The sequence below is a fragment of the Lissotriton vulgaris genome, chromosome 2_1 (assembly GCF_964263255.1).
Source record: "Lissotriton vulgaris chromosome 2_1, aLisVul1.2, whole genome shotgun sequence".
Lineage (NCBI taxonomy): Eukaryota > Metazoa > Chordata > Amphibia > Caudata > Salamandridae > Lissotriton > Lissotriton vulgaris.
Genome location: NC_141687.1, coordinates 1820706829 through 1820720256, shown reverse-complemented (window position 1 = coordinate 1820720256; position 13428 = coordinate 1820706829). Strand labels below are relative to the sequence as shown.

Here is a 13428-nt window from a genome sequence, read left to right as displayed (position 1 = left end):
CTTAATATGTTGTTCATCTACAATAACACAGGGTTTGAGCAAACCATTTGTCCACAGAATTAATGATAGCACCCTGTAGCAGTCTATCAAGAGTGGATTTGTTTCTGAAAAACCAGCAAGTAAATCCTGATAAATGTTATAACTACATTTCAACAACTTAGACAGAAATGCAGGTTAAAATGTGAGAACAAATTTAACTTGCTATACTTCTAATGTAAAACAGTCCTGTGCTTTAAGAACTCCAGACTGGTCCTCCCCATGATGATACCTTGTACTGGCAGTTTGCCTCACTCACCAAGTTCTCTTTTATGGAAATATTCAGATTATCTGACTTTCTAATGACCAACTCTATAGACCCAGGTAAGTGGTTGGGGTTGTTTATGACCTCAATAAAAATTCGTACGATGCAGAAATAGACTGTAATTATGTAACCTTTTCTTCTGCATCATAGAGTCTTCAATGATCGTCATAAAGGTCTGACTAGAGTAGCCATTTCCCATAACTCACTAGTGGATGTTGAGTAAAAGGAACTAATTAAATAATGTAATAAATAATTGCTGCTTAAATATGTCCTAACTATTGTACTTCTTGCTCCATTGGTCTTTTAGGTATTATGTGATCTCATATGTAATTGTGTATTTGGGACAACATAAATATGACTGATAGATCGCAAGCTGATTTTTGGTGTGCCACTAAAGTCCTGGTCTATTTATAGGTACAATTCAAAATGATTGGTCCTATTCGGGCTCCAGTGCTGACCAATTTCCCTCAGTTATGTTATGTTATGTTATTATAATTTATTGTGCGCACAGCTACTCCAGCCAAGGAGCGTCCCGGCGCATAGACAAGGAGAAACATAACACAACAGGAAAAGATAAGACATAATAGGGGCAGCTAAAACAGAAAAGTTTTTATTGCTCTCCGGAAGGTCATAAGGTCCTCTAATAAACGGATTTCAACCGGGAGAGAATTCCAGATTAGTGCAGTCCACTTTTAAAGCAAATCCTTGCAAACATTCCCAAGCAACACTCCGGGTAAAAACTGTATTTGTTGATACTGTTTTTTTTCTTCACAAAGCTATTTAACTATACACAAATATAACATGTGCCACTGGTATATGAGTGTCACACACATTGAAACTATGGATGTGGCCTAATGGCCAGATCTGCTGACTTTGTGCCTGGATAACTAGGTTCAAGCCCAGTGTCGGCTCAACATCCTTTGATTTTGAGCAAATCACGTAATATCCTGTGCTTATGATAAAATGAATGTGAACTTGTGTCATGCAATCTGGTGCTCGTGTAAAGGGCTCCAATGTCCTTGGAACTTGGTTGCGCTATATAAACATATATATAGGGGAGAGGATGTAGCCTTAAAGATAGAGTGGTCGATGTTGAAGCTGGGGAACCGGGTTCGAGTCTCGGCAACGACGATCAACATCCTGTGATTCTGGGCAAATCACTTCATCTCCCCGTACCTAACAAAAATTAATGTGTCCTCATGTAACGCAACTGGTGCTCGTCTAAAGTGCTCTGATACCCGATATCTTCTGGTCTAGTTCGCGCTATATAAAACGCTAAAATAAAATAAAAGATTAAAAGAAACAAAAAAAAAAAATATATATATATATATATATATATATATATATATATATATATATATATATATATATATATACACACACACGCACACACACACACACATTACATAGTGGCGGACACCATAAAGTAGGTATAGTTAGGTCTGCTATTCCATGGATGGAGCGTTTTTGTTTTGCTAATAACTTTGGCCCAGTTTGACTAATCTTCACAAAACTTTCCCAAAACAAAGTCAATTCATCTTTGCCCGTTCCTGGAATGTGTTGGGGTGATCCGTCAACTGGGGGCACAGAAAAAAGGGGGGGTCCCAAAATGTAAAATCCCCATACATTTTCCATAGACTTCTTCAGACAAGGCTAGAGCACAAACTGATGAACAGATTTTTACCAAATTCGGCAGGAAGCTAGATATTGGTCCGTAGATTGTGCTTTTTATGATTTGGTGTAAATCCGTTCAGTAGTTTTTAAGAAACTAAGGATAAAAAAATATAGATAACTGGACAGGTGGGCCCGCGATAATCTCGAAAGACTCTGAGGAGCGCAAGTTTAAAACTGGAGAATTCCGATTGGTCCAAGGAGCTTAATTTCCCTTGCTCCAGTAGACGTCCTACTCTTTGATTGGCTGCCAGCAACATTAGGTGTGTGCGCTCTCCCACAAAAATAATAACGCCGGGCCCCAGGGCCTCAAGAGGCTTGGGGAGGGGGGCTGAAGTGGCCCAAAAGGACGGGATCACAAAAGGGACCATAATGGCTTAGGGAGGGTGGCTGCTTCACACCCCCTTTATTATTATTATTTTTTCGAAATGGCCTTGGGGGATGGAGTAGCCAAGGCCTAACAGGACTGGAGGCCGGGGGGCACACCCCTTTCTCTTTTAATTAGAAAACAAATGTCCTTGCGGGATGGGGCCTCCTGGGCAAGGCCCTATGGCAATCCCCGCCCCCTACCCCCCCCCCCAGAGTGAGGTTTGCTGAATGGGGGTTGTTTGCATCAGTGAGGTCATTTGAAATGTCATCTTTGATGTAATGAATTATGTCAAAACTTCATAAGTAGTATCATATATGAGGTCATAAGCAGTGCTTTGCTGGGAGCAATTTATAATCAGTACTGCTAACTATAACTGGTAAATTTCTGTTTTTTTAGTTCTAAATCTTAATTTTATCACTGGCATATTCACCTAACTATAAGGTTACTTTAACTATTATTTTTTTTAGTGAAATATATATATTTCTTCACAATGCTGTACCATCCATCCGAAACAGGCAGCAGCACGCTCTAATTCACAAGACGTATTTTTTTTTATTGCGTCAGACTCGGGTCACGCATTTCGGCCGTCACCCGAGTCTGTCACAATAAAAAAAAATACGTCTTGTGAATTAGAGCGTGCTGCAGCCTGTTTCAGATGGATGGTACAGCATTCTGAACAAATAGATATTGGTCGCTCACAGGGGATTAAGCGGAGGGTCTGGCTGCTGGCCAGACCTTGCACCAATCTTCGATGGCCATCCTCCAGGGGGTGGGTGCCTGGGCAGACATAGTTGGGTATGGCAATAAAATACTTCTTTACATTAAAAAAACCTAGGGAGTCATAGAAAAAAACAAAGATTAATGTTACGTTATAGATGGGTATGGCAATCATATATTTTTTTACCTTCAACAAAAACTATGAAATTCAAAGTTTAAAGTGACGTTATAGTTATGTGGAAGTTTTAGCTAAAACAACATTTTAAATTCATAAGTGATAGTTAACTGAAGTAACTATAGCATGCATCTTTGCAATGCACTGATCATGACCTCACATATTACATCAGTCAGGACATGTTCTGTGACATAATTTCTAACGTCATTGATGACATTCACTCATTGATGACAACACTGCATTATATTTAATTCAGTTAACTGTAACTGGTGGAGTTCAATGGCTTTGAGGTTTAACATTCTAACTGACATTTTCACCTATCTATAGCATTACTTTGTTTTTTGTCACGATATATATATATATATATATATATATATATATATATATATATATATATATATATATATATATATATATATATATATACATATATATATATATATATACCTTTCATGGCAATCATGTTGGGGCCAATGCCCCAGACTGAAAATCTTTTGCTGTTGATCTTCAATGATGTTAGGATTGATTAGGTCGATGCATTTTCTCCAAGGATCTTAGTCTAGAGAGGTCCTTTTCAGAGTTCAATTTTTTTAGGCAGCTCTTTTGAGAGGTTGTGTCTTCCATTCCCTTTCTCTTCTGTTTTGAAGCATTCCAAGAATTTCAGGCGTGCTTGGACTTCTTTTGGGCACAGAAAGGGCACTTTTTAGACAAAGAAGGTGTGTAATGAAAGAAAAAATCCTTAAGCTTTCAAGGTTAGCTTATGCTGCTTGATCAGAAATTTCTAATGACATGAAATTACGTGATTGATGGTACAGCCTCATGCCCTCTCACAAGTGGAAATTCAGGCTGGTAATAGACATGTCTGTCTATGCCATACTGGCAGTCATCAAGCTTATTTGCCCAAAGGAATGCAGACATGCAAGTCTATGATGGACTTCGATCGACACATATCCCCCATTACAATCTTACAGAAATTGGGACAAACTGGATGACTGTTGCGTTCTATACATCGCATGAAGCCTTCCTTGGAAAGTAGGTTCTGCCTTTCACAGACAAGTGAAAGATAAAGCCTGCTTTTAATGGGGAAGACAAGTATGAGTCTTGCTGAGACTGGCAAGGTAAAGAAATCATCTCAGAAAGCCAGGGTATCCAAAGAAGGATAGATGAGACCACACCGGCATAGATCAACAACACTGATGAGGATTCATGGCACGGCCAAGACAAGGATGTGGAGACCTATATCGGGTAGGACCTGTCGAGTCAAGTGGAGCAGAATGAAGAAGGAGACTCCTTTCATTGAACCCATTTGCTGGAAAGATCAACTGGATGATTCAGAACCCACATTTGAAGCATTCATCCTCCGGCAGGAATTATTTATCCGAAAGCAGCAGAATATGTTGAGAAAAGGTAGAAAACCGCTCTGCAGAAGTTGGCTGTAACTGTTTATGTATCCTAGGCTGGCAATCAATGGAAAGGACCCCAGAAAAGACCAGAAGATGGTCACTTTTAAGGGCAAGTATTCCAACGACCCAAATTAAGGGCTGGGATTGTCATGGAGGACTTGCCAGGAATAAAATTTGGACTCGATTGGCCTTTAACGAAGGACTTGCCAGGAATGGAGGGATTTCTAGGAATAATATCTGGACTTGATGGGCCTTTAACAAAGGACAACATTAAATGGTCAGACAGGAAGAGATAAAACCTGTTCTCTGCAAGAGGCCATGCATAAATAAGGATTATGCATACTCTTTCCAGTGTTGGGTCCGGATGTGAGTAAGCTGTTTTTCTTCGAAGAAGTCTTTCGAGTCTGGAGGTAAAGTGACTCCTCCTTTTGGAGATAATGCGCATGGGTATCGACTTCACTGTCAGATTGTCTTCCCACAGGCGGGTGAAAATGGAGAGTAGGTATCAGTAAAGAGATGTCCATACATATGAAAAGGTAAAAGGAACTACAACAGCCACAGATGTCTGAGGAGGAGGGTGGGTGCATGAGAATCTACAGGGCTAAATGCCAAGAACAGATGCTTACAGGGTAAGTGCTCTAAAAGTGGTAGCTTGCCTGTGGGTGTTTGGAAAAGTATATGTAGCACTGCCTGACCCGCATTAGCTTGTTGGCGTGCTAGAACATCTGCACAATAATGTTTAGTGAAAGTGTGTGTAGACCAAGTAGCTGCTTTATATATGTCAGCTATTGTGATGTTGCCCAAGAAAGCCATAGAAGTCCGCCTTTTACGAGTAGAGTGTGCTTTGACGAACAAGTTACTTACTTTCGGTACCACATTATCTGGTAGAGACCATCTAGCTGCAGATTCCTTACCTTTGAATTTACCAGGCGTCAGGCTCGATCTGGAAACTTTTGCTGAGCAATACCTCTTGCGCGCACCGTCCTCTTTAGAGAAATGCTGGGGACAAAGAAGGTGGGCAACGTGACGGATTGACCCAGATGGAATGGGGTCACAACCTTTGTTAAAAAAGAAGCCCTAGTACAAAGCACCACTTTATCCAGAAAATACATCAGATGCAAGATATCGCCTGCAACTCACTCACCCTCATGGCAGATGTAATCGCCACTAAAAAAGGGTGTTTTGAAGGTCAACAGCCGGAGGGGACAGTTATGTAAAGGCTCAAAGGGATCGCCCAAAGGTAGCTGGAGGACCAAATTAAGGTCCAACTGAGGCATAACAAAGGGCGTGGGTGGAAACACGTGAGCCAGCCCTTTTAAAAACCTATGTACAATCCGAGAGAGAGACGGTCTGGCAGCAGCAAAAAAGCAGACAGAACAGAAAGGTAACCCTTGAGAGCTCCCAAAGCAGAGCCCTGCTGGGCAAGGGTCAGAGTGAATAAAAGAACAGTGGAAAGAGAAGCAGAAAGAGGGTCAATAGACCTTTTTGTATAGTGTAATACAAATTTCTGCCAACACCAGGCGTGTAGTCTTCGTGGAGGGCCGCCGGGCCACCAAAATAACATTATATACTTCGGGGGGAAGGTCAAAAGCTATCAACTGCCACTGCTCAATCTCCACGTATGTAGGCGCAGAATTGACAGGTTATGGTGGGGAGCCCTCCCCTGCTGCTGGGACAGAAGATCCTCCCGAAGGGGCAGCCTGATCGGAGGATCAATGCTCATCTTCAGAAGCTCTGGATACCAGACTCTCCTCGCCCAGTCTGGAGCCACAAGAATGATGTTGGACCAGTCGCTCCTGTTCTTCTTCAGAACACTAGGCAGGAGTGGTATGGGTGGAAAGGCGTACAACAGGTCTGAGCTTCACTCACGATGAAAAGCGTCGCCACGCGATAGCTGCCTTGGAAACTCCAGCGTGCAGTATTGCTTACACTGCATGTTCTCTTCAGAAGCGATCAAATCTAACCAACGTTCTCCCCAATGATGAAAGAGACCTTGCACCCCCTCCGACTGGAGAAGCCGTTTGTGATCCACTAGGCATCAATAGCTGAGTTTGTCCACCCTGGCATTTAGAGAACCTGCCAGTTGTGTTATGCCCTGTTGTTCCAGCCATTACTAAAGACACAGGGCTCTCGACAAAGTGTCCACGACCCCACTCCACCCTGCTTGTTGCAGTACCACATGGTAGTGGTGTTTTCTGTGAACACCTCCACTAGCTTCCCCTTGACAGAGGAAAGAAATGCTTTCAATGCCAATCTAATCACTTGGAGCTCCAAAAAATGTATGTAGAGCCCCGACTGCGCCAGTATACCCTCATCTCTACCTCTCCCAGATAACCACCCCATCCCAGAAGTAACGCATCTGTCACAAGATGTGAGATCTGGTTGGGGAGGGTTCTTCCATTGACATAATCAGGGTTCATCAACCACCACTGCAAGTCTCTCGCAATTCCTTCTGAGATCTGGACCACATTGTGAGATTTCCCTGATGTTGTGCCCACTGGAACTTCAAGTCCCACAGCAAAGCCCACATAAGCCACCTGGCATTCTTCACTAACAGGATGCAGGAGGCCGGAGGCAAGCCCAACAGCCCCAGAGTCAGTCTCACTGAAATCCAGAATAGAGGCCGAAACATCGGAATCCTAACCTGAATATCCTTGACTCGCTGCTCGGGAGGATAGACCCAAAACTGCCCTGTGTCTAGTACAGCTCTGATAAAAGGCAGCATCTGAGAAGGAGTCAGGTGTGCCATCAAATGCAGAAGGTTTGCCCCAGTCTGCAGGTTGGAGATGACAGCCTGGGGTGAGGACGCCTTCAGCTGCCAGTCATCGAGGTAGGGAAAGAATGACACCCCTAACCTGCACAGATAAGCTGCGACCACCGCCATCACCTTGTTGAACACTCGAGGGGCACTGGTAAGGCCGAAGGGGAGCACGCTAAACGGAAAGTGCTTGCAGCCTACCTTGAACCGTAGGTACCACCTGTGGCCCGGCAGGTTGGAGATTTGAAAAAATGCATCCTGCAGGTCCAATGCCACCACCCACTCTTCTTGGTCTAGAACAGGCAAAACCTGAGCTAGAGTGAGCATCTTGAATTTCTCCTTCTTGAGGAAGAAGTTGACGGCCCAAAGATTAAAAATGGGCCGCAAACCTTTGTTCTTCTTCGGAATCAGAAAGTAAAGGGAATAACAGCCACTGCCTACTTCTGAAACCAGGACCCTTTCTATAGCTCCCTTGGCCAAGAGAGCTGTTACTTCCTCCTGGAGCAATTTTAATAGATCCTTCGTCCGCCGTTCCTAATTTGGCAGAATGGTAGGAGGAAAAGAAAGGAAAGTCAGAAAATAGCCCTCCTGAATGATCCTCACGACCCACTTGTCCAATGTTATGGACCTCCAGTGGGGGAGATGATGATGGATTCTCCCGCAAATTGCAGTGGTATGGTCTTGCAGAGTCAGACTAGGAGTGTTTGGAGGCCGCAGCTGCCATGGGAAGGGTGGTCAATGATTTCTGGCTTCAATTCATAGGCTGGAATGAACATTGTCACCGTCCCCACCCAGCTTGGAAAGCCTGAGCAGGACAGTGGCTGATATAGGACTGACGTAAGTGGAAACCCCCTCTGCTACCTTGAAAGGTAGACTGGGCATGAGGAGTAGAACAGAGGCTCAAGGATCTGACCGTAGTTCAAGAGTCCTTCAACCACACTAGAGCCGAATCTGCCTTTTCCCCAAAAAGGCGGCTTCCATCAAAGGGCACGTTCATCAGAATTGCCTGGATATCACCAGAGAAGCTGGTTGTCCTATGCCAGGCATGGCGTCTCAAGGCCACTGTCATGGAAATCGATCTGTCCAGAGAATCCGTCGTACCAAGGCCACACCTTATGGTGAATTTTGCTGCATTTCTCCCATCCTTAACTGCCAGAGAGAGCCCAGCCGGGGCCTACTCCAGTACTAGTGGCAGCCCTTGTGCAACAGTTTCCCAAAGGGAGTGGGAGAAACGGACTAATAAGCTGATCACAAAGCCAGGATGGAGGAAGAAAACATTTTCTTCCCAAATGAATACAGCCGCTTTGGATTCCCTATCTGGAGGAGCGGAAGGGAATGGGCTCTGTGGCATAGAGGCCTGCACCACCAAACTTTCTGGGGTGGGGTGTTGGCTGAAGAGCTTTGGGTCACCTGGAGCTGGGCGCTTGTGGTGGGTGATTGCCCTAGTCACAGTAGCCCTTGTGTTAGGCTTGAACCAAGTGCCTAGAAGGACATCAGTAAACACTTCATTAAAGGACAAAAAAGGTTCTGAGGTGGAAGACACAGGCTGAAGCAGTTCAGTCAGGAGATTAGTCCTGACCTTCACTGAGGGCAGCTCCAGTCTAAGGACCTCGGATGCCCTCTTAACCACCAATGGAATAAGATGCCCCCTACTCCGTAGCCACATTTGGCAGAGAGAACATGCCAGTATCTGGAAAAGTATCCAGTCCACTGGCTTCCTCAAATTCTCTATACCCGACCGTTTGCTATGCAGAGTCATCCTGGTGTTCCAGAGGGGCCATAGCCCCTTCCATTCCTCTTCCAAGGCTAACACGTCTACAAAGTGTTCAGGCATCCACATAGAACCCCTGGGTTCAATCGATGTCGGAATCACCAACAAGCGACTTCGTCCTGACTCCAGGTCGTCTGGGATAAGGATGGGGCTGGCAACGCTGATGGGCATCGGCAGCGCCGCAGGCACCAACTTCGGGTCCGATGCCGCGGGAGGTCCCTGTGGCACAACTGGTGTAGACTCAGATCAGTTTTCGGATCTCTGAGGCCCCACCGACGCTATGGCCAGAGCCGAAAGCATCGAATCTGATATGGCCCTATCTGACCCCATGGGGCCCGAAGGCTCATCAGAGTGGTCAGACCGCTCAAATACACAGTGCATGGCCTCGTAGAACTCTGATCTGAGCAGGGGTCCAATCCGGCTCCTGGAAAGAAGGGAGGCGCAAAGTTGAACCTGACTCTGGGCCCTTGGAACCGTAGCACAAGTTACTTACCTTCGGTATCGATATATCTGTAAGAAACAGTAGTTAGTATTAGATTCCTTACCTTAGAATATCCCCAGGCGTCAGACTGGATCCGGAAACTTTTGCGTAGCAGTACCCTTGCGCGTCAGTAGGCGTCATCTGCGGCTCCGCGTCTGTCGTTGGCGCCGGGATGATGTCGCCGGAGTACTTAGACAACGCCCTCGCGCGCTGACATCAGTTCTTATACACAGCTTTTCCGCGCCAGAAACGCAGAGCCATGATAAAAACCAACACTGGTGCCAAGAAACTAGGGCCCTGAAAGGGTGAACCTTAACCCTAGATATCGGTTCGCAGAACAGGGAGGATGGGTGGGGCGGTAAAGAATCTAATACTAACTACTGTTTCTTACAGATATATCATTACCGAAGGTAAGTAACTTGTTCATCTGAAAGAAACAGGTTAGTATTAGATTCCTTACCTTAGAATAGATACCCCAGCAATACCAACCCCGGTGGTGGGTCTGCGAACCAATGATCACACCAGAAAGTCCTGGAGAATGGGACGGCCAAAAAAGCCATCCCTCCGGACTTGGCTGTCCAGGCAGTAGTGTCGTGCGAACTTGTGCAACGAGGCCCACGTAGCTGCCTGACAGATGTCCTGCAAGGGGACTTCCCGACCCAGGGCAGTAGTAGCCGCCGTGGCCCGAGTGGAATGGGCACGTAGCCCCACAGGAGGCTCCTTTCTAGCCAGAGAGTAAAAAGCCTTGATGCACAAGACGATCCATCGAGAAATGGTCCGCTTGTGCACCGCCCGACCCTTCTTAGCGCCCACATAACCAACAAAGAGTTGGTCATCCACCTGAAACTGGCGTTCCAGATAGAATGAGAGCACACGTTTTGGGTCTAGACGGTGGACCCTTTCGAGGGATGCGGAGGCGGAAAGAAGGTGGGCAAGGTGATGGACTGCCCGATGTGGAAGGCTGTGACTACCTTGGGCAGGAAAGAGGGTCGCGTCTGCAACACAACTTTGTCCGGATGGACAGAAAGGAAAGGAGGTTGAGAAGAAAGGGCCTGGAGCTCACTCACTCTCCTGGCAGAGGTGATGGCAACCAGGAATGCAGTCTTAAAAGTAAGGAGACGAAGAGGACAGTTATGAAGTTGCACGAAGGGAGCGCACATCAGATAAGTCAGAACAAGGTTCAAGTCCCACTGAGGCATCACAAAAGGAACAGGAGGGAACATATGAGTGATGTCCTTCAAAAACCTATTTACAACTGGGGACTTGAACAAAGAGGGCTGATCAGGGAGCCTTAAGAAGGCGGAAATGGCAGAGAGGTAGCCCTTCAGAGTGCCCAGAGAAGAGCCCTGCTAGGCAAGAGAGATAAAAAGAGGAGAACCTCTGAAAGAGGGGCAGAAAGGGGATCCACAGCCTTTGCTGTGCACCATGCCACAAATTTGTTCCACCTGCAGGCGTATACCGATTTTGTGGAGGGACGCCTGGCTGCCAGAATCACATTACAGACTTCAGGAGGCAAGTCAAATGGCCTCAACTGCCGCCGCTCAATCTCCATGCATGTAAGTGGAGACTGGACAGGTTCAGGTGGAGGACCGTCCCCTGCTGCTGCGACAGAAGGTCCTCCTGAAGAGGCAGACGAATCGGGGGATCGACAGCCATGCTGAGTAGCTCGGGATACCAGTATCTTCGTGCCCAGTCCGGAGCCACAAGGATGACTTGGGCCCGGTCACGCCTGATCTTCTTCAGCACTCTGGGCAGAAGTGGTATAGGCGGAAAGGCGTACAACAGACCGCAGCTCCACTCGCGACGAAAGGCGTCTAGAGCGAGTGCCGCCTTGGAAATTCCAACGAGCAGAACTGATGACATTGCGCGTTCTCTTCTGTGGTGAATAGATCTAACCAAAGCTCTCCCCACTGCTGAAAAAGGCCTTGCGCCACGTCCGAGTTCAGACGCCATTTGTGATCCATCATGCACCAACGGCTGAGTTCGTCCACCCTGGCGTTCAGAGAACCTGCCAGGTGTTCAACCACCAGGGTCACGCCCTGATGTTCCAGCCACTGCCAGAAGCGCAGAGTCTCCTGGCATAGGGTCCACGACCCCACCCCCTCCCTGTTTGTTGCAGTACCACATGGCGGTGGTGTTGTCCTGCACTACACTCCCCCGAGCAGAGGGGAGGAATGCCTTCAGTGCAAGCCGGATCGCCTGCAGCTCCAGAAGGTTGATGTGGAGCCGGGACTCGGCCGGAGACCAGAGGCCTCTGATCTCCGCCGCTCCCATGTGGCCCCCCCCCAGCCCTGGAGGGACGCGTCCGTCACAACTACGTGCTCCGGTTGGGGTAGGGAAAGGGATCTGCCGCTGACCCAATCGCGGTCCGTGAGCCATCCTGCAACTGTCTTGCAGTGCCCTCCGAGATCAAGACATGGTCGGACAAGTTGCCCTGTTGTTGGGCCCACTGAAACTTCAGGTCCCACTGCAGAGCCCGCTTCCGCCACCTGGCGTGATGCACCAGAAGGAAGCAGGAGGACATCAGCCTCAGAAGCTGCAGCGTCAACCTAACCGAGACTCGGGATAATGGCAGAAAGATCGGAATCAGAGCCTGAATATCCCGAACTCGCTGTTCAGGAGGATAAACCCGAAACTGTGCATAGTTTAGAACCGCTCCGGTGAAGAGGAGCTTCTGAGAGGGACACAGGTGCGACTTCGGCACATTGATGGAGAACCCCAGCAGGTGCGGGAGGTCGGCCGTAACCTGGAGGTGCCTGTGGCGAGCCCTCCTTCAACATCCACTCGTCGAGGTAGGGGGAAGACTGAAACCCCTAACCTGCGCAGATGAGCTGCGACCACTGCCATCACTTTCGTGAACACACGTGGGGCGCTGGTAAGGCCAAAGGGGAGCACGGTAAACTGAAAATGCTTGTGGCCTACCCTGAACCGCAGGTAGCGCCAGTGGGCCGGCAGGACGGGGATGTGAAAAAAAGCATCCTGCAAGTCCAACGCTACCATCCAGTCTCCCGGGTCCAGGGCAGCTAAGACCTGAGCCAGTGTAAGCATCTTGAAGTTCTCCTTCCGGAGGAAGCCGTTGACAATCCGCAAGTCCGAGATAGGGCGTAGGCCCCCTTTGCCCTTCTTGGGAACCAGAAAGTAGTGGAAGTAGCAACCACACCCTACTTCTGGTCCAGGAACGCGCTCGATGGCCCCCTTGGCCAAGAGGGCCGTAGCTTCCTCTCGCAGAAGATTCAAGTGATCCCCCGACACGCGGTGGCATGGCTGGAGTGGTCGCCTCGAAGGGGAGGGAGTAGCCCCTTCGGACGATTTGCAGCACCCACCTGTCCGACGTGACAGTGCACCAGTGGAGGAGGTGATGGCGAACCCTGCCCACCCACTGGCGTCACGTGGGCCTGAAAGCTCGGACTAGGCGGGCTTTGAGGCGGATGCTGCGGGAGTGGATGTGGACTGGCCTCGCTGTGGTCCCCGGGCACCACCACAGAGGTTACACGTCCGCCACCGCGCTGGATGTTAGTCTGCGGCCCGTGGCTGGTAGGACGTGTGGGGGCGCCCCTTCCTTGGCCACGAAAGGAGAGAAAGGCAGCAGTTTGCTGGCGCGGGGCCGACAGGCCCAAGGACTTGGCCGTAGCCCTGGAGTCCTTAAAGCGCTCAAGCACACTGTGTGCCTTGTGGCCAAAGAGGCGACGGCCATCAAACGGCATGTCCATAAGGGTGTTTTGGACATCAGCCAAAAAGTTGGCAGAACTCAGCCAGGCGTGGCGACGAATCGCCACCGTCG

The 13428-nt window shown here is 48.0% G+C and overlaps 1 protein-coding gene across 5 annotated transcripts in view; it reads right to left on the bottom strand.

The window, feature by feature from the left end:
- GOLM2 (golgi membrane protein 2) overlaps positions 1-13428 on the bottom strand; it is a 510098-nt gene that overhangs the window by 198118 nt on the left and 298552 nt on the right. The window lies entirely within an intron of this gene.